The sequence below is a fragment of the Acinonyx jubatus genome, chromosome C1, assembly GCF_027475565.1.
Source record: "Acinonyx jubatus isolate Ajub_Pintada_27869175 chromosome C1, VMU_Ajub_asm_v1.0, whole genome shotgun sequence".
Taxonomy (NCBI): domain Eukaryota; kingdom Metazoa; phylum Chordata; class Mammalia; order Carnivora; family Felidae; genus Acinonyx; species Acinonyx jubatus.
The window spans coordinates 14,410,344-14,416,551 of NC_069381.1; positions in this window are offsets into that span (position 1 = coordinate 14,410,344).

Sequence of the window (6,208 nt, forward strand, 5' to 3'; positions counted from 1 at the left end):
AGGGAGACACAGAATCCGAAACAGGCTCCAGGCTCTGAGTTGTCAGCACAGAGCCCGACGCAAGACTCAAATTCACAAACCGTGAGATCATGGCCTGAGCCGAAGTCGGACGCTCAACCGATGGAGACACCCAGGTGTCCCCAGAAAACTGTATTTGTTCTCTTTTTAATGTTTATTTATTTTTGAGAGAGAGAGGGAGCACGCACGTGCATGTGAGTGCATGAGCGGAGGAGGGGCAGGGAGAGAGAGAGAGAGAGAGTGAGAGAGAGGGAGACACAGAATCAGAAGCAGGTTCCAGCCGTGTCCTGCTACTCTTGACCACATACCAGCAGCATCGGGCTCTCCCGGGAGCTTGTTAGAAATGTAAAATCTAAGGGCTCACCCCAGACCTGTGGATCAAAGTCTGTATCTTTAACAAGGTCCCCGGGGTCATTTGTACGCACGGAAAGATTTGAGAAGCACTGCCTTAGAGCACGAAAGCCGGTGAAACACAAAACAGGCTCTGAACGAAGAAAGAAAATAAAATCTTCACCATGCACGTGTTGTCATCAGGAATATACGTCATCATGTAAACGCACTTACTGCAACAATGGTTCTTTTAAAGAACCAGTTTTGGATTTGGACAGAAGTTCCATATGCCTCCTCCCAAGGCGGGTGTGCACAGAGCTTTGCCTGCTATTAACATCTCTTATCAGTGTTGTATGCTTGTTACAGTCAATGAATCAATACTGATACATTATTATCAAAGCCCATAGTTTATGTTAGGAGCGACTCCTTGTGTTGTATATTCTATGGGTTTTGTCAAATGCATTATGTCATGTCTCTACCATCACCATGTCTTACAAAATAGTCTCATGGCCCTAAAACCACCCCGCACCCCATGTTTCACCATCCGTTCTCCCCATCGCCATCTCCTGGCAACCGCTGATTTTTTTACTGTGCCCATTGTTTTCGCTTGTTCCAGAATGTCAGATCGTTGATATCATATGGCATGGCGACTTTTCAGACTGGTTTCTTTCATTTAGTAATCTGCCTTTCAGATTCTGCCATATGTCTTTTCGTGGTTTGACGATTCATGTCTTTTGTCGCTGAGTAATATCCCACTATATGGATGTACCACAGTCTGTTTATCCAATTACTACAGAAGTACATCTTGGTGGCTTCCAGTTGTTAGCAATTATGAATCAAGCTGCTATCAACATTTATGTGCAGGTTTTTATGTGGGCGTAAGTTTTCAACTCAGTTGAGTAAATATTGGGTGCAATTGCTGGATCATATAGTAAGACGATATTTAGCTTCGTAAGGAATTTTGGAAGCCAAACTATCTCTCAAAGCGGTTTTACCGTTTTGCATTTCCACCATCCTCGCCAGCATTTGGTGATGTCAGTGTTTTGGATTTTAGCCATTTTAATAGGTGCGTCGCATTGTTGTTGTTTTAGTCTGTGTTTCCCTGGTGACACACAGTGTGGGGCATCTTTTCATCTGCTTATTGGCCATCTGTATATCTTCTCTGGTGAGCTGTCTGCTCAGATCTTTTGCCCATTTTGTAACTGAGCTGTTTGTTTCCTTACCGTTGAGTTTCAGGGGTTCTTTGTATATTTTGGATACAAGCCCTTTACCAGACACATGTCTTGTAAGTATTGTCTTCCGGGCTGTGGCTTGCGTCTTTCACAGAGCAGAAGTTTTCCATTTTAATAAAGTCCAGCTTAACAACTCCTTCCCACTTGCACATCCGGTGCTGTCGTGTCGGTAGCTTGAAATCAGGTGTAGTGGGAACACTTACACTTGGGAACTGGCAAACCCTACAAAGGAAGTTTTGCTTTGCTTTTTCCCTGCACACGAGAGTTGGTTGTAGAACGTTTGCCGACACACCACAGCCTCCTGCCGTCTACTAGATCGTCCCAGCTGCTGTTACTTTCCTAATGATTTGTTTACATGTACAAGTGTTTTTATTTTGTGTACATAGGTAAAATATTGGTATTTTCTCTTTCTTTTTTTTTTCTTTTTGTTTAATTGCTCTTAATTCTCATATGTTCCCCACTAACACAGGAGCTAGGGTTATAGTCATTTCTTATCTGGGGAGTTTTTCATGCTAAATAATACAAACGGATTTTTAGCCTCAATTTTTACTGTGTTATTTATTTATAGATGATTTTGATACATACATTTTTTATTTTAGAGTGAGAGAGAGGGCAAGTGGGGGAGAGGGACAGAGGGAGGGAGGGAGAGAGAGGTAGAGAGAGAGGGTGGGGGAGAATCTTAAGCAGGATCCACACTCAGCACGGAGCCTGCTGTGGGACTCAATCCCATAACCCTGGGATCATCACCTGAGTCGAAATCAAGAGTCGGATGCTTAACTGACTAGGCCCCCCAGGTACCCCATAAATGACTCTGATATTAATCATTAGACAAAGTTCTGACTGCTGATGCAGTGTCATCACAAATAATTCTTTGTTTGAGAAACAAGTTTGGATCTGAAATGAATAATCCCAAATAATTTAGTGAAACCGATTCAATAAAGGAGACGAGGAGCTTTTATAACTTCAGATAACTGTTTTTTTGAACATATCTCAAGTCATTCAAAGTGTAAGTAATGATCATACTTGCGAACTTTTCAGAATTTACAGAACTAAGAGCAGTTTGACATGACAAACCTACTTTGCTTTGCTGCAAGCTGGGCAAAGTGCCTGTCTCATAGTAGGCGCTCAACAGATATATGTTAAAATAACAATGAAAGTCAGGAGTAAGACACAGACACCCGCTCTCACACCTGGAATTCATTATTTTACTAGAAGTCTTAGTCAATGGAATAAGACAGTAAAAATAAATAGGTATAAAATTTAGGGAAAGAAGACAAAATTATCACTTGCAGACACTTCAGATTTTCTTTGCAGAAAATCCAGGAGACAATTAGCATTATAAACCAAGAAAATTTGACAAAGTTACTAAATATAAGCACAACATACCAAAAAAAAAAACCACAAAACAAAGTCATACTCACATACCACCAAAAATCAGTTAGAAATTGTAAGGAAAAAACTCCATTCACAGTAAGAACAAAAAATATAGGATTTGTAGGAAAAAAAACTAAATATACGCAAAAGTCTTTTTGAAGGAAAATAATAAAACTTTATTGAAGGACATTTAAGAAGACCTAAATAGTAAGACCATGTCACGTTCAGAGTTGGCAAGACTAAATATCATTGAACTATCTACAAAATTCAATGTAATTCCAATAAAACCCCAATGGAAGTTGCCATGGAGCTTGAAAAAACTGCTCCTAAAATTCATGTGGAGGAGTAAGGGTTCAACCAAACCCTTTGGGAATAACCAAAACCTTTCTTCTTCTTCTTTTTTTAATTAAGTAGGCTTCATACCCAACGTGGGGCTCGAACCCATGACCCTGAGATCAAGAGTCACATGCTCCACGGACTGAGCCAGACAAGTGCCCTGAAAACATTTCTGAAGAAGAAGGAAGAGGAGAGATTTTCTTTAGGATATGTGAAGATGTAAATGGTCCTACTCATCAGGCAGAGTGATACTAGGGCATGTATGCACAGGTAGATGAACGTCTAGACCAAAGCCTAGGTGGAAGCTTATGTCCTAGAGGAAATATTAAAATGGGGGAGCAACTGGGTGGCTCAGTTGGTTAAGCCTCGGACTTCGGCTTGGGTCATGATCTCGCATCTGTGGGTTCAAGCCCCGCGTTGGGCTCTCTGCTGACAGCTCAGAGCCTGCAGCCTGCTTTGGATTCTGTGTCTCCCTCTCTGTCTGCCCCTCCCCCACTCATGCTCTGTCTGTCTGTCTCTCTCAAAAATGAATAAACATTAAAAAAAAAAGTCAGAGGGGAAAGGTTGGATCATTCAACCAAAGGTGTTGAAATAATTGACCTTTATGGAGATACGAAATTAAATTCCTGCCTCATGTCATACTCACAAGCAAACCCCTGACAGAAGGAAATGCAGAGAACGATTCATTTGACCTCAGAGTCATGAAGGACTTTGTGAATGAGATACCAAAGCAGACCAATAACTTATTCCATAAGAGTCAAACGTTTTTCTACTACACAAGATGCCGTAAATAAAGTTGAAAGACAGTTGGCACACTGAGAGCATGTATTTGCAACATACGTCGCAAAAGATTGATGGCTTGCCAGTCTTCTGCTTCCTGGAAGCAGCTGATACGTACCCCTCCCACCGCCCCACTGCCCCCAAATAAAGCTGAGCAGAGGAAGGACAGGGGTGGAGCTGGGGGCAGATGGGGTCAGAAGTGACACAGATACAGACAGACCATTCATGAAAGAGGAAGTCCAAATGGCCGCCAAGGAGATGGAAACTGCTCTAACGGCCGGGGAGTCAAAACATGTTACAAGGACAATGATGTACCATTTCGTATTCATCAGATGGGGAAAATTTGACAAAGGTGACATTATCAAGCGTTGGCCATGGCGCTGCTCTGGCTTGTAAACTGGTACAACCATTAAGGACAGTGTTTTGGGATAACTAGGAAAGTTGAAAATGCCCTCCGTCATCACGAAACGTGTTTAACCTGATAACCATGAGGAAACAACCAGACCAATCAAACCAAAATCAAGTTTTGCTTTCAAATGGCCTAGATTAAAAAATGTCAATCATTAAAAGACTAAAAAAAAATGATTGAGTATACAATGGAATCCTACTTGGCAATGAGAAAGAACGAAATCCTGCCATTTGCAGCAACGTGGCTGGAACTGGAGGGTATTATGCTAAGTGAAATAAGTCAGTCAGAGAAGGACAGATACCATACGTTTTCACTCATATGTGGAACTTGAGGAACTTAACAGAAGACCATGGGGGAGGGGAAGGGGAAAAATAGTTTCAAACAAAGAGGGAGGCAAACCGTAAGAGATTCTTAAATACAGAGAACAAACTGAGGGCTGATGGAGGGGTGGGGGAGAGGGGAAAATGGGTGATGGGCATTGAGGAGGGCACTTGTTGGGATGAGCACTGGGTGTTGTATGGAAGTGATGAATCACGGGAATCTACCCCCCAAACCAAGAGTACACTGTCTACACTGTATTTTAGCCAACTTGACGATAAATCATGTTAAAAAAACAGATTGAGGAACTTTGGAGATGATTAAAAGAGATGTAAAAAACCACAACAGATTACAACTAAATGCAATGCTTGATTCTTGTTTGGATTCTGGATGGAAAAAAGCAAAAAAAAAAAAAAATGGATATAAAGGACATTATTTTGGCAATAGGGGAAAAAGTAACATTAGACATTTATAATGTCCACTAGATAAAGTATTATTGTATCAATGCTGAATTTCTTGAGTGCCATAATTGTATTGGGTTATGTAACAGAATGCCTTGTCCTTAGATGGTAGATGCTGAATTCTTCAGGGTAAAGTATCTGTAACTTATCCTCAAAAGCCTTTGTGTGTGTGAAACAGAAGTAGAGCAATTGTAGCAAAATGTTAACAATTGGTGAATCAAGGGGTTTATGGGGTGTTTACTGTATAGGTTTTTCAACTATCCTATGGATTTCAAATTTTTCAAAGTAGAATTTTAGGAAAAAAGGTGAATACTCTAGGACCCAACATTGCCATTTCAGTACATACCTAAGGAAAAATATCAGTTCTGGAAGGACCAATATGGATCCAGGGATCAAGCAAATTGTGGAATGTGAAGTATCATTCCATTTGTGGAGGGAAAGAAAGAAAGAAAGGAAGAAAGAAAGAAAGAAAGAAAGAAAGAAAGAAAGAAAGAAAGAAGAAATTAAGAAAGAAAGAAAGAGAAAGAAAGAAAGAAGCAAAAGAAAGGAAGGAGGGAAGGAAGGAAGGTAGGAAGGAAGAAAGAAAGAAAAAGAAAGAAAAAAAAGAAAGAAAGGGAAAGAAAGAAAAGAAGAAAAGGAAAGGAAGGAGGGAAGGAAGGAAGAAAAGAAAGAAAGAAAGAAAGAAAGAAAGAAAGAAAGAAAGAAAGAAAAACACATTGTTTTGGATACATGTATGCAGCAGGAGCATAAACTCTGGACTGGATACACATCAATTTCAGAATCTGGTTACCTGTCGGCAGAGAAGGAGCAGGGGAGGAAGGATGGAGACAGGACCAGAGAAGGGGCAATGAGGAATTTCCACTTAATCCATAAGGCTTTAATTCTTAAACAAACAAACAAACAAATAAACAAACAAAAAACTAAACAAACTAAAAGCAAACAAACAACGA